This window comes from Echinops telfairi, unplaced genomic scaffold, assembly GCF_000313985.2.
Source record: "Echinops telfairi isolate 266 unplaced genomic scaffold, ASM31398v2 ScPeMD7_7423;HRSCAF=8461, whole genome shotgun sequence".
Taxonomy (NCBI): domain Eukaryota; kingdom Metazoa; phylum Chordata; class Mammalia; order Afrosoricida; family Tenrecidae; genus Echinops; species Echinops telfairi.
The window spans coordinates 342,342-362,505 of record NW_022111323.1 but is presented as its reverse complement, the minus strand read 5'-3'; the positions used below and the strand labels follow the sequence as shown (position 1 = coordinate 362,505).

At 38.7% G+C, this 20,164-nt stretch overlaps 1 protein-coding gene and 2 pseudogenes across 1 annotated transcript in view; all 3 read right to left on the bottom strand.

Annotated features, from left to right (window-relative positions):
- ZC3H12B (zinc finger CCCH-type containing 12B) overlaps positions 1-20,164 on the bottom strand; it is a 383,060-nt gene that overhangs the window by 301,307 nt on the left and 61,589 nt on the right. The window lies entirely within an intron of this gene.
- LOC101646116 lies at positions 6,282-8,916 on the bottom strand (annotated as a pseudogene).
- On the bottom strand, positions 14,169-16,689 carry LOC101653419 (annotated as a pseudogene).

Sequence of the window (20,164 nt, the reverse complement as noted above, 5' to 3'; positions counted from 1 at the left end):
AGGCGGCGAAGGGGTCAGGTATCATGCATCAAAGACCAAAAACAAACAAAAAAAATCATAACATTGTGAATGAGGGGAAGTGCAGAGTGGGGACCCAGCGCCCATCCGGGGGAAATTGGACATCCCCTTGCAGAAGGGCTGCGGGGAGGAGAGGAGCAAATTGGAGTGCAGTGTAGTAACGATGAAATATGCAATTTTCCTCTAGTTCTTAAATGCTTCCTCCACCCTACAACCATGATCCAAATTCTACCTTACATATCCGGCTGGACCGGAGGATGTGCACTGGCACATATAGGAACTTGAAATACAGTGAACTCAGGACAGATGAACCCCCACAGGACCAGTGGAGAGTGGCAATGGCGGGAGGGTGGAGGGAAGGAGAGGGAGAAAGGGGGAACAGAGGACAATGTCTACATGTGGCCTCTTCCCTGGGGGACGGAAAGTGGAGAAGTGGGTGAGGGAGATGTTGGATGGGGTAAGATATTATAAAATAATAATAATTTATAAATTATCAGGGGGAGGGGGAAGCGGGGGGAAAATGAGCTGTCACCAAGGGTTCAAGTAGAAAGCAGGTGTTGTAAGAATGATGAAGTCAACATATGTACTAATGTGCTGGACACAAATGACGTATGTACATATTGTACTGAGTTGTATGAGCCCCTAATAAAATGATTATTTAATTTAAAAAAAAGAAGTTGATTTTGTTTTACTCTTTTTTCATGTGTGCACTGCCCTCTCATAACTGTTTTTTTTGTGTCCTCAAAGTTTTGTTATGCTATGCTGTGATAGTTACAAAATTTAGTGTCAACTTCATGAATGAATGTAGGGGTGAGTCTAGCCTGTCAATCAGGTCATAGTCTGATGGTGCCTCCTTGTGGGTGTGGCCTTCTCATGAAGATCCTGGGGACATCCTCTCTTTTTCCCTGGAGATGGGCCACACCCTCTCTCTGCTTCACATTCTTGTTGATAAGCCATGTGGAGCCATGCTTAGACCTATGAGGGTCCTAGAGATGCTTCTACTGCCACTGGATCCACAAGACTTTTCACCCACCAGCCTGTGATCTTCCTGCCTTTTGAATCTTTGCATATGCAGCGTGAGTCTGAAGAGGGATTTATGGACTAGTGTCAGACTCATGGGCTATATCAGATTTATGGGCTTGATCTGGACTGGACTTTTCTTAATATAAAATTACTCTTTGATATAATGCTCTCTCTTAAACCCATATGAGTGTCACTGGATCTGTTTTTCTAGTTAACCCGGTCTAACACATGTGCTATCATTCTTGTTTATTTCAAGGAGTTTCTGAATTTCATCCTTCATTTGGTGTATTCCCCACCTTTTAAAAATAGTATATTGTTCAGTCTCCGTGTGTTTGTTTTTATGTTCCTGTTCTTTCTATTTTAGATATTTAGTTTTATAATGCTATGATCCGAGAAAATGGCTTGTAGAATCTCAATGTTTGAATTTCTTGAGGTTTCCTTTGAAGGAGGCCTAATATGTAGTCTCTTTTAGAGTATATACTATGTGTGCTGGAGAAAAAATATACACATTGTTATTGTCAATTGGAGAGCTCTGCATATATCTGAGGTCAGGCTGGTTGATGGTTGTTTAATTCTTCTGTTTCTTTGTTTTTTTCCCCTTAATGATCTATCTTTCCTTGAGTATTGAAGTCCCTTGCTATTATTGTCAAGCTGTTAATTTTTCTCTTCAAGTCTGTAAGGATTTGGTTGATGCATGTTGAGGGTCCGTATATGTTAATTATGGCTGTATGTTCCTGGTCTACTAACACTTTGATCATTACGTAATGTCCATCCTTGTTTCTCATTATGTTATTTACTTTGAAATCCATTTTAGAGAGTTTAATGTTGCCACTCCTGCATTTTCATTGTTATCATAAGCTTAATGGATTTTCTGTCATCCTTTGATATTTAGTGTGTTTTTGTTTTTAAGTTTGAGGTGTGTCTCTAGTAGGCAGCATATAGATGGGTCTTGTTTTCTAATCCAGTTTACTATTCTGTCTTTTAATTCCTGAATTTAGTCCATTGACATTTAGTGTTATTATTAGTAAATGTGGTTATTTTGCTGTATTTGTGTTTGGCAGCTTTGTCTTTTTTTAATGTGGATTTATTGATATCTTTATTTGGCCTGTAGTTCTGTTTTGCTTAGGTGCTGTTTTCATTATATTGGTTTCTGGGTGCTCTCAGATGTGTGAGCTGTTCATTTTGATTTTTTTGTCCACAGTGATCTGGTTAGCAATTTTTGCAATGCTTTTCTTGTTTTTACAAATTCTTTTAATTTTTTCCTTGTTTGTAAATATATTTATCCTTCATATCTGAAGGATAATTTTTATTGAACAAAGGATTTTTGGTTGGCAGGTTTTTTTTCCTTCAAAAGTTGCTATATGTCAATCTATTATCTTCTTGCCTGCATAGATTTATTGAGAAGTCTGAGTTTATCCTTACTGGTTTTCCTTTGTTGGTGATTGTCCTTTTTACCCTAGCTTCCCATAGGAGTCTCTCCTTTTCTTTGAGATTGACTATGATATTTCTTCATGTTTTTCTTCTGGATTGTATCCTTTGTAATGTTCTCTCAACTTCTTGAAAAGTTATTTTCCCCTTTAATGCTGTTATGTGGAAGTATATTCACTAGTGAAGGAAGAGATAAAGTGAAAGGTGATGAAGTTTGAGAAGGGCAGAGAATATAATATTAGTTGGTATAATATAGTGATATGATTAGCATAATATAACATAAATATTATAATTATTAATATCTATGTATATGGAAAACAAATATAATTTAATGAGTAAGAGAAAGGAAGGAGATAGGGGGCATAATGAAAGGGTGTAGGAGACCAGAGAAGAAAAATTAAAGGTTAAAAAAACAAAAGGAAAACAAAAAGAATGATAGGGGCTTAGGTTGGTCAGCAGTTTGAAACCAGCAGCAGTTCCATGGGAGAGAGACTTGGCTTTCTACTCTTGTAAACATTTACAGTTTCAGAAACCCACAGGGGTGTCACTATGAGTCAGTATTAATTTGATGGCAGTGAGTTTGGTTATTTCTTGTTTTGTTTTGCATAAGTTAGTTGCTCTTAAAGAGTTCTGTTTCTATAGGAATGTGCTTGTGCTCTTGGGGGCATGGGCTTACTTGTGTCTGTCTAGGAAGCATTTTTGCTGAAAGACAGGGTCACTTGGAGATATGAGTTGAGTGTTAGAAAGAGAGAAGGGGTAAAGGAAATCTAGAAGAAATTATCCCAGTGGTAAAAGGCTGTGCTTAGGCTATGAGGGAGTCTGTCTCAGGTGTCTAGTAGTTTGCCATCCAATTACTCCCAGAGGGCAGTTAGATAAGGGGCTTGAAATGGTGGGTTTGGCCATTGTTTGAGATTATACTGTTCTTGCAGTGGAGTGGGAGGAATGTGTGCTCTGAAGCAGCTAGGGTTGCTGATCAATGATGGGAACAGGATATGCTTGTGAACTCCAGTTTGAAAGTAAGGAATCTGATTGGGGTGGGTGACATTTGCCTGTGCCTGTCTGGGACGTGTACATAATCACTGGGAAGGGGGCAGGGCAAATGAAGAGAGGCCTTGAGAGACAAAGAGGGATGTGGGTTAATTTACAATGAAATTCATGCAGAATGCAAAAGCCTAGAAGCAATCAATAGACCTGTGGCTTGGATGGGAACCACCTCCAGACACATTGGGTGTGAGTAAGGAGTTCTGTTTTTATGGGGGCATGAATGTGCATCTCTGTCCTTTGGCACCTGGATTTTATTGTCTTAAGAAGGAGTCTATGTCAGATTTTCCCAAGAGTCTGCTGTCCATACAGAGTTCCCAGGGGCTGGTGAGTTAGGGCTTGGCTATGTTGGTTGGTATGGCCCAGTTCTTGCAATCAGAAGGTGTGTGCTCTGGAAAAGTCAAGGCTACCAGTCAGTGGTAGGGGCAGGGGATACTGGTGAGTTCAAAAAGAAAGGAATGTCTGGGGTGGGTTTGATCTGCCTGGGAGGCACGAGCTGCAGCAGCAGGTTACAGCCATGTTAAGAGAGCCTGTGGGAGCCAAGAAGGGTTATGTATGAATTTACAATAAAATAAAAGTGAATGCAAAAGCTAAGGAGCAAACAAGCTTTCCACATATTCCATTCTCTACATAGAGGTCCCAGGGCCAGTGAAATAAGGGGTATGCCTGGATGGGCTGGAAGGGGGCTTGTAATCAGGAGAAAACAGGAGGTCTAAGCAATGTCATAAATGTAAAAAGTAAACTCAAAGTATTTTTCAAGATATAAAAAAAAAGAAAACAAATTCTCATAATTAAATGCTAGGAAAATGAAAGAATACTATACATTATATAGTATTTGTCTTCTCTATATAAATCAGCATATCTTAAATGTAACTTAAAATACCGCACTTCAATTTAGGAATAACATTTAGTTCTTGGTGAGTCTCCATGAAATTGAATGAATATTTAAAAAGTTCCCAAAGATTGTGTCACATTTTTATTTGGTCATCATTCTTTTAATGCTTTAATGTTTTTCTTTACTAATGGGACTACACCAGTTTTAGAAATAAAATACAAAACCCGAGTGTGTGCACAAGCATGCGCGTGTGCGCACGCGCGCACACACACACACACAAATACACCTGCTTTAGAAAATACTGTGTAATAAGCTATGTCATTAAAGTAGTGTTTGCAATTAAATAATCAAGGAAACAAGCAAGTAAAATGTACTACAACTTAATGTGCTGCAATAAACGCAGATATAATTAAAAAAGTTATGAAGCACCTTAGAAGTTTATTATTATTAAATACTTTTATTTGGGGCTCTTACATCTCTTATCACAATCCACACATTCTTCCATTTTGTCAAGCACATTTGCACATATGCTGCCATCATTATTTTCAAAGCATTCTCTTCCCACTTCAGCCCCTGATATCAGCTCCCCATTTATTCCCCTAATTCCCCCACCCACCCTTCCTCATGAACCCTTGATAAATTATAGATTATTGTTTTCATATCTTAAACCATCCTCCGTCTCTCCTCACACACTTTTCCATTGTTTGTCCCCCTGGGAGGGGGTTATAGATTGATCCTCCTGATCAATTCCCCCTTTCTCCCTACACCCTCCCCTAATTCTCCTGGTATCTCTACTCTCCTTGTTGACTCCAAGGGGTTTATCTATCCTGGATTCCCCAGGCTGCGGGCTCTTATCTGTGTGCATGTCCTGGTCTAATCTGATTTGTAAGGTAGAATTGAGGTCATGATAGTGGGGGAAGGAAGCACCAAAGAACTAGAGGAAAATTGTGTGATTCATCGGTGCTATACTGCACCCTGACTGGCTCATCTCTTCCCTGTGAATCCTCTGTGAGGGATGTCCAATTGTCTACAGATGGGCTTTGGATCTCCACTCCATGCCCCCACCCCAATTCACACAGGGTATGATTTTGTTCTGGGTCTCAGATGCCTGATACCTGATCCCATCGACATCTCATGATCACACAGACTGGTATGCTTCTTCCATGTGGGCTTTATTGCTTCTCATCTAGCTGGCTGCTTGTTTATCTTCAAGGCTTTAAGACCCCAGACGCTATATCTTTTGATAGCCGGACACCATCAGATTTATTCACCACATTTGCTCATGCACCTATTATGTCTTCAGTGATTGTGTCGGGAAGGTGAGCATCACAGAATGCTGGATTATTAGAACAAAGTGTTCTTGTGTTGAGGGAGTACAATGTCCATCTGCAACCTTAATTCTTAACATATAGACATGAGTACATAGTTCTATTCCCCTAGTATATTTGAAAATTTAATAAAATAATCTAGATAATATGAATAAAAATGCTTGGCTGAGATTAAATGAAACTCCAAGTTAACAATGGGTTATGTTTTAAAGCAGTGCAATCAGTCTCATTTCTCCCCCCAAAAAACTCTTATTAGGAGCTATCACAGATATCATATTATTCCATAATTCAATCACATCAAGCAGTATTGTACAATTGCTACCACCATCAGTTTCAAAATATCCTCTTCTTTCTTAAACTCCTTGAAACCAGATCCTCTTTACCACTCCCCAAAGTGGCCCCCAAGAACCCGCAGCTCACCAGTTGCAGTTTTGGTTTACTTAGAGCACCAAAGTATTTAATCCTGGCTTGTTTACACCTTCTTTCCATGGTTTAACATTTTCACTTTGTGTCCAGGAATGTAGCACAGCCAATGTAGTAGAAAGGTGCCCATTGAAAGCAGAACAATTGCAATAAATTCATAAAAGAGGATAGCTTTATTTAGGAAATTAAAGTTTTACAGTAACCACATAAGCCCTAACACTTTCTAGGCACAATGGATAAACTTATTTGTTTGATTGATGATCATAAGCTTCCATGATATTAAGATTTATCTGTCCATTTTACCAACCAACAGCAGACCCATCACCAAGCAAACAGATACCCACTGCATCTCTGCTGATGTTCATAGAGGCAACTGCAGTCCACATATCTCTTTTGTTATCATATCTCTCCACACAGTCTGAGAGCCTGGAAGTCAGGTTGGAGGCAGAAGCATCAAGCCTTTCAGCAGGTACTTACTCCTATGCCTCCTCTCCATTTTGACATCCATTTATACAGTGTTCACTTATTGGTATGCAGATCAAATTACTCCAGATTTGAGACAAGAAAATCCATAGAGACCCCCAACTACAAAAAGTTTTCCACCGAGTACTAGCACACTTACACTGCTCCTGCGGGTAGACATAGTGTCAACAAAGTTCCACTGACAAGCCATATTTTCACTGTATTCTGATAGCTTCAGCTACCATGCCTTCCTACTGCATATATGGGACGTTCCAATACAGCTGCACCAATGTCATGCCTATGTGTGGACATGGGAGGCATCATGCTCCATGTTTTCATTTTGGGGTTGTAGGTCTCTACATTGTATTCAAATTCTTCATTCTGTCTCTGCTTCCAACCATATACAGTTTGTCATCCAATAGTGCAACATCGAACTGCAACCACCACCAATTCATATTTGCAACAGGAGTCCACCTATTGGTTAGGAGATCTTAATTTTCAATGTTTGTTGCTCCTTTTGTTGAGTCCATTCCTCCAACCACAAATTATATACCAATAGTTGCCTTCCAAGGTTTGGTTCTAGGACTTTGTAACATGGGCCATCTCTCTGGAAATAAATGGTATTTCATTGCTTCCATAATGACTTTCTGGCACTCTGTATCATCTGGAAAAACTCAATTATGTTTCATGTCTTCCAGGAATTGTGGTGCAAGAAGTGGGAAGAGGGAACCTAATTGTGTTAGACAGGGTTCTCTAGAGAAACAATACCATATCTATATATGGAGAGAGACAGAGAGAGAAAATACAGTACAAAGGAGTATAACAGCTAATTAGTCCACACAGCAGTACAGAGAGCTCAATTCAACAAATTTCCATAGAACAGTTAATATCCTTCAGTTCACAAGAGCTGCTGGGTCCAAGGTCAAGGAAGCAGACAGCTGAGTCTTCCCTAAGGCAATGCAGGCAATCCAGCCACAGGCAGCAAACAGGTCAGCTCAGAAGCTTAGCAAAGCAGGCCCAGATGGGATATCAAACTCAAGCAATGTAAGACAACAGGGTCCACTAGCCTCAAGCCCAAGTAATGTATACACCAGCAGCGTGGCAAAGCATGTCTTGAAGGAAGCTCAAGTTCTAGTAACACGGTCTATGGGTTCACTGTCCCATAGGTAGTGTAGCTCACAAGTTGAGGTAGAGAACTAGCTAAAGCATTGCACGCTGGACCCCTTACCAGAGAGCAAGGGAGAGAGGGGTGGGCCTTGCCGAGCCAATTTTCTCTTTGTCCTCTGATCAAACTGTGACCTTTTTAATCCCACATGTACCTATTGGCCAGGTTGGCACAATAAGCCTACCTATCACACTAACATAAGTCAAAAGTTTACTGATATCTTTCCATCTCTGTTCCAAGTCATGGCGAACCCAAGTAAAAGTGTATATAGTATTGTTTCTCATTCGGAATACTCATGTCATCACTGGCCAAGAACTTTGCAATTTCACTGGTTAGTAGCAATACAGATTTCTAGTTCATAATCACTTCCATGAAATTCTCCATTGTATAACGGTGAGCCACTTTATGCAAATCTGTACAACCTCCTCAGCAAAAGAACGGAATCCAAGACAGGTGGATTGGTGAAGCTGTTTTATTGAAAACTTACAACATGCTTCCTTCCACAACTAGTGAAAGTTGAAGAAAGCAAACTATGGATAATAGGCACTCAATAGTATCTTCTTTTAATTAATGGTAGTCTAGATATGCATACTGAATCAAGAACCATAGTGAATTTGATTCTACACCTTTCATGTTTATTTCTTCTTGTGTCACTTCTCTGACATCATTTCTAAACATGGCAGCAAAATTGTCTGAGACAAAAAAGAGCACCAATCTATGAACTGGAATTCTGCGATCACACAGCTGCGATGTCAGTTAGTTTTCCAACTTCTAAAATATTTTCTCAGTATTATTAAGGGCCTGGAAAAAATCATCTGATGAACATATCTCCATAGTATGGCAGGATGATAATGTCTAGGTAGTATTGGAAGTCCTGTGTGAACTGGAATCAGATTTATTTTCTTCATTAGTGCCATCCTCCACTTCTGCTCTAACCAGACAGGGTGCACTGCCACAATCTTCTGCTATAAAATCAAATGTAGAGACTTCAGACGGGGATGCTATTGGCCAAGAAGGTAAATTCTCAAAATCAACTTGGCTGGACCTTTGATAATCAATTGAAGCCAGAGGCAATTGTAGGCTACACGGATGTAAAAACTTTCTCTGTTTGCTCCAGTCTGTTCTGAATGCCAAAATTCTCCCTGCTAGCTGTCAACTACAGAATTAGGAGATGATGCTTGATTGCCAAACCACCTCCATGGCTAATGATCATAAACATTTTTTTCAGTTGTTTGTTAGCCATTTGAACTGATTGCTCATGTTTTTTAATGGGATTGTTTGCTTTTTTTTCTTATTGAGTTATTGCAGAATTCTAGATTTTTTTGCCCATTGTGTCATTGCTAAAGTTTTTTTCCCCAATCAATGGACTTCTTTTACTCTCTTGATGAAGTCTTTTGATGCAAATAAATGTCATAATTTTAGTAGGTCACAGTAATCTATTTGGTAGTATGTGTATGTCTTGCAACAAGGCCCATAAGTTTATCCAGTTTTATCATTGATGATCCTTATAGCTCTGGAATTTACATTTAAGCCTCTGATCCATGTTGAGTTCATTATTGTGTATGGGGAAAGTTTGAGTCCTGTATCATTCTTCTGTTGATTGCTAGCACTATTTGTTGAAGAGTCTATCTTCAGCTATCTCTTTCTTATTTTATATATTTTGGTCATTTGTTGAAAATCAGTTGCCTGCAGGTAGATGCATTTATTTTTTTGTTTCTATTCTGCTCAATTGGTCTATGTATCTATCATTGTACCAATACTAGGATGCTTTGACTACTATGGATTTGTAAAAGATTTTGGGATCAGGTAGTGTGAGGCCTCCTACTTTGTTCTTCTTAAGGAGTGCTTTGCTTAATCTAAGTCTTTTCCCTCTCTATGCAAGGTAGGTAAATAGTTTCACATTTTTTAAAGAATAAAGTTGAGATTTGGATTGAATTTAGGGTTTGCTTTCGGTAGTATGGACATTTTTCACTATATTAAGTCTTCCTATCCACAAACACAGGATATTCTGTCATTTGTATAGGTGTTTTTGGGTTTCTTGTAGTGTTCTCTGGCTTTCTTTGAACAGGTTTCTTGCTTCCTTGGTTAGGTTTATTCCTAATTTAATATTTTGGAACTATTTTAAAAGGTATTATTTTCTTGATGTCCTTTTCAGTGCTGCCTTCAATGGTATCAGGAATCCAGTTGATTTCTGCTTATTAAGCTTGTATCTTGATATTTCACCAAATACATAAATTGTTTCTAACAGTCTTTTTGAGAGGTATTGGGGATTTCTACATATAAACAATGTCATCTGCAAATAGTGAGCGTTTTATTCCTTCTTTGATCAATTGAAGAAGGCCTCGTGATGTACTGGGTTTTGTGTTGGGCTATGAACCATGAGCTCAGCAGTTTGAAAGCACTAGCTTCTCTTCAGAAAACAGACTAGACTTCCTACTCCCATAAATAATTACAGTCTCAGAACCCACAGAGGCAGTTTTACTCTGCCCTATTGGGTTGCTATGAGTCAGAATCGACTCAATGGCAGTCAGTTTAGTGAGTCTGGGTACTTAAATGTATTCCATTGATTTCTTTATGTTATCTAATGGTTCTGGAAAATACTTCCAACATGATGTTCACTAAAAGTGATGATAGACGGCATCCTTTACTGAATCCCATGCTCAGAGGAAATGTTTTCAGTTTTTCCTCATCGAACATGACGTTTGTCAATGTTTTTGTTTATATGTCCTTTATTACATTGAGGAACTTCCTTTCTATTCCTATTTTGTTGAATGCTTTATCAGAAATGGGTGTTGAATATTGTGAAGTGCCTTTTCTGCATCTATTGATATGATCAGGTTGTTCTTATTCTTTGTCTTGTTTATGTGGGAGATACATTGTTTTTCTAATATTGGACCAATTTTGAATTCTTGTTATGCATCCTATTTGATCATAGTGAATTTCTTTTTGATATGTGGATGGATTTTATTGGCTAAAATTTGTGAAGAATGTTTGTATGCATGTTCATGAGGGATATAGGTCTGTAGATTTTTAACTTTGTGGGGTCTTTGCCTGGTTTTGGTATCAGGGTTATGCTTGATCCATAGAATGAGTCTGGGAGTTCACTGTCTCAGTTTATATTCTGGAAAAGTCTGTATAGGTTTAGTAGTAGGGTAGCTGATGGACATTGGGCCTCCACTCACGTACTCCCTCAATACAAGAACACTTTGTGTGACTAAACGGACATTCCATGATACCCACCTTCCCTACACGATTGCTGAAGACAAATGTGTGCATAAGCAAATGTGGTGAAGAAAACTGATGGTGCCAGGCTATCAAAAAATATAGCGTCTGGGGTCTTAAAGGCATGAAGGTAAACAAGTGGCCATCTAGCTCAGAAGCAACAAAGCCCACGTGGATGAAGCACACCAGCCTGTGTGACACGAGGTGTTGAAGGGATCAGGTAGCAGACACCAAAGAACAAAAATCATCATTGTGTGCTCACCTTCCCCATAAAAACGCTGAAGAGAAATGTGTGCATAAGTCAGTGTGGTGAATAAGGCTGATGGTGCCCGGCTATCGAGAGATATAGCTTCTGGGGCCTTAAAGGCTTGAAGGTAATCAAGTGGCCATCTAGCCCAGAAGCAACAAAACCCACATGGAAGAAGCACGCCAGCCTGTGTGATCATGAGGGGTCAAAGGGACCAGGTATCAAGCACCACAGAATGAAAAATCATGTCATCGTGAATGAGGGGTTGTGCGGAGTGGGGTCCAAATGCACATCTATATGCAACTGGACATCCCTTGCAGAGGGGTAGCGGGGAAGAGACGAGTCACCCAGGGTGCAGTGTAGCATCAATGAAACACACAACTTTCCTCTAGTTCTTGAATGCTTCCTCCCTCCCTCCCCCCACTATCATGATCCCAATTCTACCTTACAAACCTGGTTAGACCAGAGGATGTACAGTGGTGCAGATAGGAACTGGAAACACAGGGAATCCAGGACAGATAAATCCCTCAGGACAGTGGTGAGAGTGGTGATACTGGGAGGGTGGAGGGAAGGTGGGGTAGAAAGGGGCAACCGATTACAAGGATCTACATGTAACCTTCTCCATGGGGGATGGACAACAGTAAAGTGGGTGAAGGAAGACGTTGGGTAGTGCAAGATATGATAAAATAATAATTTATAAATTATCAAGGGTTCATGAGGCATGGGGGTGCGGAGAGGGAGGGAAAAAATGAAAAATGAGGAGCTGATGCCAGGGGCTTAAGTGTAGAGCAAATGTTTTGAGAATGATGTGGGCAACGAATGTACAAGTGTGCTTTACACAATTGATGTATGTATGGATTGTGATAAGAGTTGTCTGAGCCCCCAATAAAATGATTTTTTAAATTAAAGAACTGGTTACAGTTTTTTTGCTGAATACTCGATAGAATTCCCCTGTGACACCATAACATCCTGGGCTTTTCTTTGTTGGAAGATTATTATTTCTTTTATATTTTTTGTTAGCAGTTTCATAAAGACCTTCTCTATATCTTCATTAGTTATGGGTCAGTTGAGGCTTTCTACATCCATCTGTGTTAATTTAGTTAGTATATTTTTATGTATTTCCCTTTTATTTCATTTGAATATGATGTGATGTCATCATTGTCATATCTAATTCTAGATATTTACATCTCCTCTTTCTTTGTTAAGCTTGTCAGCATTAGTTCTTTCAATACTTTCAAAGAACCAACATTGTTTTTCTGTTCTCCAATTAATTTATTTCTGCTCTAATCATTATGATTTCTGTATTAGACTGGGTTATCTAGAGAAACAGAACCCCTGACACTCATATATGTATACAAAAGAACTTTACATTGAGAAATAATCTTCTATAAAGTAGGCAGCTGAACCCAGTCCTACTCAATTCCATAAGTCTGATTCAAACCAGGAGCTTCTTCAGGTTCAGGCCAATAAAAAAGAAAGGTGTAAGGGAATGCAGGAATATCACAGGCTGGTTGGTATACAGTTGTGTGAATCTAAAGTCAGTGGAAACATGGCAGGGCACTGACAGACAGCTCTTGGGGTCATGCAGCTTATATGGTGATACTGTGCAGACAGGCACAGTTCCAGAAAGCAGGAAGGTGAAGGGGCAGAGAGTGAAAGTTATTTCCAGTTTCTTTCTTATAAAAAGGCCATACTTCCAAGGAGGCATCATCAAGTTGAAAGGTTGGGTCGCACTCCTAGACTTCCATACAAATTCAAGGTGACCTAAAATCTGCCACAATTTCTCTTCTCTGGTTGTTGGAAGTTTTAAGTTGTTGCTCTTGTTCTACTTGTTGTTAAGGTGTTAAGGTGTTAATTTCGGATTTCTCCTATTTTTTCATTTGTGTGTTGATTGTAATAAGTTGCCTTCTGATAACAGCTTTTCTGTGTCCCAAAGGTTTTGGTATATTGTATTATTGTTATCATTTGTTTCAGGAATTTCTAAATGCCATCCCTTATTTGATCTATTATCTAATCATTTTTAAGTGGTATGTTGTTCAGTCTCCATGTGCTTGACTTTAGGTTCTTGCTCTATCTATTGTTAATTTCTGGTTTTATACTGTTGTTATCTGAAAAAATGAATGATAGGATCTCAATATTTTTAATTAATTTTTACTTTGTGGTTGAACATGTAATATATTCTATAGTATGTACTGTGTGCACTAGCAAAGAATGCATGCTGTGTTGTTGTCAAATACTGGGTCTATATATATCTAGGTGGGTGAGTTGGTTGTGTTGTTTAACTCTTCTTTTTCTTTATTGTGTTTTTCCTGGTAATATATCTTTCCTTGAGAGTGATATCATCTACTATTGTTACCCAGTTGTCTATTTCTTTCTTCAACACTGTGAGGGTTTGATTTATATATTTTAAGGGTCATATAAATTTATTGTGGTTATGTGTTCTTGTTCCTTTAATAGTTATGTAGTATCCATTCTTGTCTCTCATTATGCTATTTGCTTTCAGGCCTATTTTATTGGAGATTAATATTGTCAATTATGTGTTTTTAGGGTTGCCATTGTCTTGGTAGGTTTTTTTCCATCTTTTGATTTTTAGTTTGTTTTTGTCTTTAAGTTTAAGGTGTGTCTCTTGTAGGCAACATATAGCTGGCTCTTATTTTTTAATCCAGTCTGCTATATTCTTTTCTTTTTTTGATGGCAACAGATGTCACTTTAAGCCACTTGTGAAACAAAGACCCACAAAGTACCTAGTGTCAAAGCCCAAATATCTACTTGTGATTTTTTGCTGTGCAAGTCCAACCCTCACCAAAGAAAACTTTGTCTGAATATCAAGGTTTTCTTAAGTCTCTGGTAAATTTCACATTAGTATTGATTTTTCAGACAAAGGCACCTTTTTTCCCATATAGCCAAACAATTCTCAAAGGCTGTGCTAAATACCCCATATAGCCAAAGTAAAATGATGCTCAATAAAACCACACATCATTGTTTTGAAAAATAATAGTAAAATGAATACATGTAAACATAGATTGTAGTTGATGCAGCAGAGAGAAAGCATGTCAATTGCCACTTATAAGCCTCTGCATTTAGAAGGAAGTTTGTTCACACAGTGGTTACACAGATAGTCACAATGCACAAGATGACCAGCGCCAGCATCATGAAGCAATAGACATATACCCAGAAAGATGTGAAGATAAGATATATTTCAATAAAGATTGAGCTAAAAAGTACAATTCCTCCCAGGCAAACAATAGCTACAGGCTTCAGGAACCATTTTTCCCCTCCAGGATAGTATGAGGCATAGCATTGAAAGGACAAAGGAAGTTGGGCTGACTTGACAGATTTTTGGACAACTCTTGTTTTAAAAAAGTTTCAGAGGAAGAATAACAGCAACAAAGAAAAAATAGATGCAACAAACAGTCACCATTGTTCCAAAAGTAATGGCTTTCAAAGTATGGTAATAAATGGCTAGAAAATTGATGAAGGCAATGCCGAATTCCGTATCTGCGATTAGGAATGCCTAAATACCAAAAAACAAACTCATTGCCAAGGAGTCCATGCTGACTCATACCAAACCCCAGTGGGTTTCAGAGACTATAACTGTTTATGAGAGTATGAAGCCCCATCTTTCTTCTGTGGTTATTTACTGTAGATGTAGCATCATAAACAAATATGACTGTTTTGAGCATTGATCTTCTCTTTGTGTACAAATATTTTATTGTTGCAATAGTAACAAACAATGAGCAACATGGCAAATAGCTGGCATTCAGAACCAATGAGAGAGGAAAGTATCAGTGGGTTATTTAATGGTCTAAATGCATATCTGTGCACCAATCCATACTCATCACCATTCCATCCATTTTTTCTTTACTGTGCTGGGCATAATCTTTTCTTAAAGTCCTCATTAACATCAGTGAAATTAAGCTCACCAAGAAGATCACCAACATAAAGGAGTTGACAATCAAAAACCAGTGAATCATGCATTCAAAAAATGGATCACTATATTTGCCAAATAGATCTTGCAGAATCTACACAGGAACCTAAATGTAAACCCCCTTACTATCAGGATCACCAATGAGAAAATTGGGACAAATCTGAGGTACCTAGTGCAGGTCGTAAACCTGTTACCACATATAATAAAGGAAACACACACAGTGGAAGACAAAATATATGAATGGGACCTATTAAAAACAAAAAACTTTTGTACATCCAAAGATTTCATCAAAAGAATGAAATCAGAGCCCACAGATTAGGAAAGGATATTTAGCAATGCCAAAACTGACAAATGAGTAATTAGAGAATACTGCAAGCCTACAACAAGAAAAAACAAATAACCCTCTTAAAAAGTGAGCAAATGACCTGATGGATGACACTTGAATGAAAAGCAAGCACATAAGGATATGCTCATGTTCACCAGTCAATGAAAATCAAAATAGGATGACATACCACCCACAAACATAACCCAATTTGAAAAAACAGAGAACAACAAATGCTGGAGAGGCAGGGGAGAGACTGAAACTCTTGTACACTGCTGGTGAGCATATAAATATGTACAACTTCTGAAAAGCAGTATGATGATTTCTAAAACAGCTGGCAATAGAAACACCATATGACTCAGTAATATCATTGCAGAGCATATACACCCCCCCACACACAAAAAAACCCCAAACAAACAAGCAAAGGAACACAAACAGACCTTTGCTCTCCCATATTCATTGCAGCACAGTTCACAATAGCAAGACGTTGGAAACAGCCAAATATCCACCAGTAGAAAAATGGATAAAAATCCTTGGTATATATACACAAGGGTATAGTACAACACACACACACACAAAACAAACAAACCATGATGGAACCTTGAAACACCTCATGGCATGCAGGGATCTGGAAACAATTATGCTGAGTGAAGTTAGTCATTCACAAAGGACTCATGCTATTTGAGTCCACTGCTGTAGGAATGAGCATCAGGATGGGCACAGACTCAGGCTTTCAGATCATTCAGTCTGCTAATCAGGGTGGCCAGGTGGCTTGCTAAATAGCCTGACTGGTGACCACGAAAAATGCACCATCCTCTCTGTTTGTATCTTGAAGGTCACTTTTGCGGAGGGGTCCTCATGTCAGCTGGGATCAGTTTTCTTGAGAGAAGGGGAAGGGAGAATGACCACTTAGTGGCTGCCATGCAAAAGTATTAAGAGATTCCCATGGACTGGCAGACATTCCTATCAGCGTGATGAGGGATACTGATGGGAAAGTGAAATCAGGAGGGGGAAATGGGAGCATACACATCTGAGAGAAGACAAGTGCAGGTCTGTTGTTAAAAAATGGGGAATTTATAATACTTTTAGGGACTCTAAGGGGGGGGATATGCATGGTACAATGTACCTAATTAGCCACATTGTTCTAAATTTGTGTACACCCTCTGTTAACCCAGGCCATGTGCTATAGAATCCTGGGACATTGAATCCCTGGATCTTCAAGGCACACAACATACACCAAAGGCCATACCGGAAATATCCAATGTGGAAACCCCACTAGTGAACTAATTTCTACCTCAAACACATCTATAACCTGAGAGAGGACATAAGACTGAAGTTACATGGTGTGGGAAGAAGCAGAAGACGACTGTATTAAGAGTATTGAACTGATGGTAGATGGACTAGCATATATTTACTACTTCGGTGCCCTACTTGCCATATTAAGATATGTATTCTTTTTCTTCCCCCATCCCTCTATGAGCCTCAAAGGCATATGAAAGAGGAGGAAAAGATGACTTTCAGCACAGATGCTATCTGCACCTTTGGGGTTGTGTGTGTGTGTGTGTGTGTGTGTGTGTAACATATGCATCATTTGGTTTAGTCTGGTTCATGATAGAGTATCTGGTCCTCAGCCCGAAAGTTGCATGTTATAAGCATTTTCCCTTATGCCTATTCTGCTGTTTGAACATACTTCAGTGGACTTATGTTGTACTTTTATGCTTGGCTAACTTCTCTCTGCATAAGAAAAATTATGGAAATGGGGGACCAGGGCACTAATCCTGCCAAAGGGACGGTGTTGTGTACATCTCCATAGGAAAGGGAGACTGAGAGTAGACCTCATTCTGGTGTACCAATCCTTGAGGGAAATGTTCCTGCTCAAACCAGCTCATTCCCAGAGATGACTACAGGGCTGGTCCCAGCTCGAGACAGGATGTCCCCTACCTAGATGACAGTGCTGTAGAGGACAGCCACTGTATAGATACAATTTGGGGAGAGCAGTTGGTCTGATCCGCCCACATGGGGGCAAACCAAGAGGAGAGTGCAACAGACCAGTTTTGGGAGCAAAGCCTCTAAGTCCCTGAGGAATACCAGTTGTACACTACTGACTCTGGTACTTGGCACCTCATCTAAACTGGATGGGGGTTACTCAAAAGGGTCCACAGTGAAGTCTTAAGGTATAATGGGAACTGAGGGTGGGACCACTCCATCTTGATATCAGGAAGAGAAATGGGGACTTTTAGGATGGGCATTTCTCACACACGAATGCTGATACATATGTCACCAAAAGAAAACAAAACAAAAGATGCAGATAGTTAATATTTCTTCCCACTACTATTGTGGTTTCAGTTCTATCTCATTAACCTTGTTAGACTTGCATATGTTCATTAGTAAAATTAAGATCGTTTGATGCATGAAAGCCAACATAGATAACCCCTCAGAAAAAATAACGGGAGTAACAATTTCCTGAGGGTATGAGAAGAGAGGGGGAAAGGGGGTAAGGGAGGGGAGGGGAGATCTGATAGCAATGATGACTGAATAACCCCACTCCAGGGGAGCGAACAACAGAATTGTAGGTGAATATTGGATACTGATATTTATATATAATACTATATATATATATTATATACACATATCACATATATCAATAATAAGGGTTCCAAGGGCTAGGGGGGTAGGGGAGGGAAGGAATAAAGGAGAGCTGATATCAAGGAAGTCAAGAAGAAGAATGTTTTGAAACGAAATGTAGTAACAAGTGCAAAATACTCCTGATATGACTGAACTACGGAATGTTACGATATCTGTAAAGCTCCCAATAAAATGATTATGTATATAAAATACATATTATTCTGGCAGACTTGTGACTGACAATTCCAGTGAATGTTATTGTTTTGCCTGACGACCAACTCCCATTATTTGTTCAATTAGCATCCAATTGTGTAAAGATGTAAACATGCATATGTTAGTTAATCCAGGTATTGTGATATGTATTTAGCCTACACTTGTTCAATCTCCCTCTTTCAGCAGTCTTTTAAAATTAGTACCATGAGCTAATCAATGACACTATAAACTGAAAGTCCTTACGTTCCAGGGAAATTATTGATAAGATTCTTTACTATAAATTAACAAGGCTGTCTCTAAGGTGAACTAAAGGAAGATTTTAAAAAAAGACTCAGGAGTGGGGCTCATATTTAATCTTAGCTCCATCTAAGAAGAATTGCATACCAACTTAATAAATAAGTCTAGAGTTGGAGTTTAGCTTGTTAATCAGGCTGATAATGCCCCTCTGTGGGAGTGAACTTCTCATGAGGATTCTAGGAACTTTCTCTTTCTTGATTCTGCTATAAGAAGAGGCCAGCCACCTATCTCTCTGCCACTCCTTCCTGTTGACAAGCCACATGGAGCCACAGTAAGACGTTTGAGAACCCAAGAGATGCTTTCACCGCCAGTGGATCTATCTACAAGACTGTTCACCCATCAGCCTGTGTTCTCCCTGCGTCTGCATCATTGCAAATAGCCGTGTGAGTCTGAAGAGTGATTTATGGGCTAGTATTGGACTTATGGGTTAATATCAGACTATGGACTTGATCTGGCCTTGGCTGAGATGTTTTTTTCATTATACAATTGCTCTTTCATATAAAGCTCTTTCTTATACATAAAAAATGAAGAAAATGTTCTTAAATGGATTTTTGTGGCAATTGTAAAAAAAATGAAGAAAGTTTAAGAGTTATATAGGAGGATAACACCCAGAATAAGAATTTATTCATGAGTTCCAGAAGAGGAAGACAAAAAGTTCAGAGAAAAAAAATTGAATATATGTTAGCAGAACACTACCCAAATATCACGAATGTCTAGGAGATAGCTCTCCAAGAAGTTCGACTAACTGCGTAGATCTCAATAGAAATTAAGTGGGACATATAATCAAATTTCAAAACCAGAGACAAAAAATAATTCTGATAGCTTATGAACTGCAAAATAATACTTAAAAAGAGGCACCAATAAAAGTAAGAACTGATATCTCATTAGGAACCATGCAAGCAAGAAGTCAGACATATACAATATCCTGTCAGAAAAAAACTTACCAAACAAAAATCATATAACTAATAAAATTGACTTTTGCAAATGAGGGATAAACTAGAAATTCTCAGATAATTATAAATTAAGAAAACTCAAATACACTATGTCAAACTGACAGAAATATTAATGGAATCCTTTGAACAGTGAACCAACAATATCAAATAACAACATGCAATAAAGACACAACAGTATCGCCAAGCTACCAACCAAGAAAAAGACTTCAAAAAGATAAATTAAAGCTATAAAACTTATCACAAGGAAACATGTGTTACACTGCACATGAGGACAATTTCAAAACAAAATGGTGCAAAACATAGGACTTCCATATAAAGAGGAAAGTCAAGAAAATTTCAAAATAGTAATATAACAGCACTTTAATCATAGGAGGATAAAGGTAAACTTTCAGGGAAACCACAAAGAAAATAAATACGTCTACTTTACCAAAATTTTAAAAAGGAAGGAAAAGAAAAAACCCCAGTTAACACAACAACAATAAATGACAGGGAAAAAAATCCCTGTACAAAAAAAGAACTCAGCATAGAGTGTAGGGGGAAAAAAGAAACCATTAGCATCACAAAAAGTTTAACAAAAGGACAGCAATATACAGTGAACCCTCGTTTATCGCGGTTAATCAGTTCTAGGCCCTAC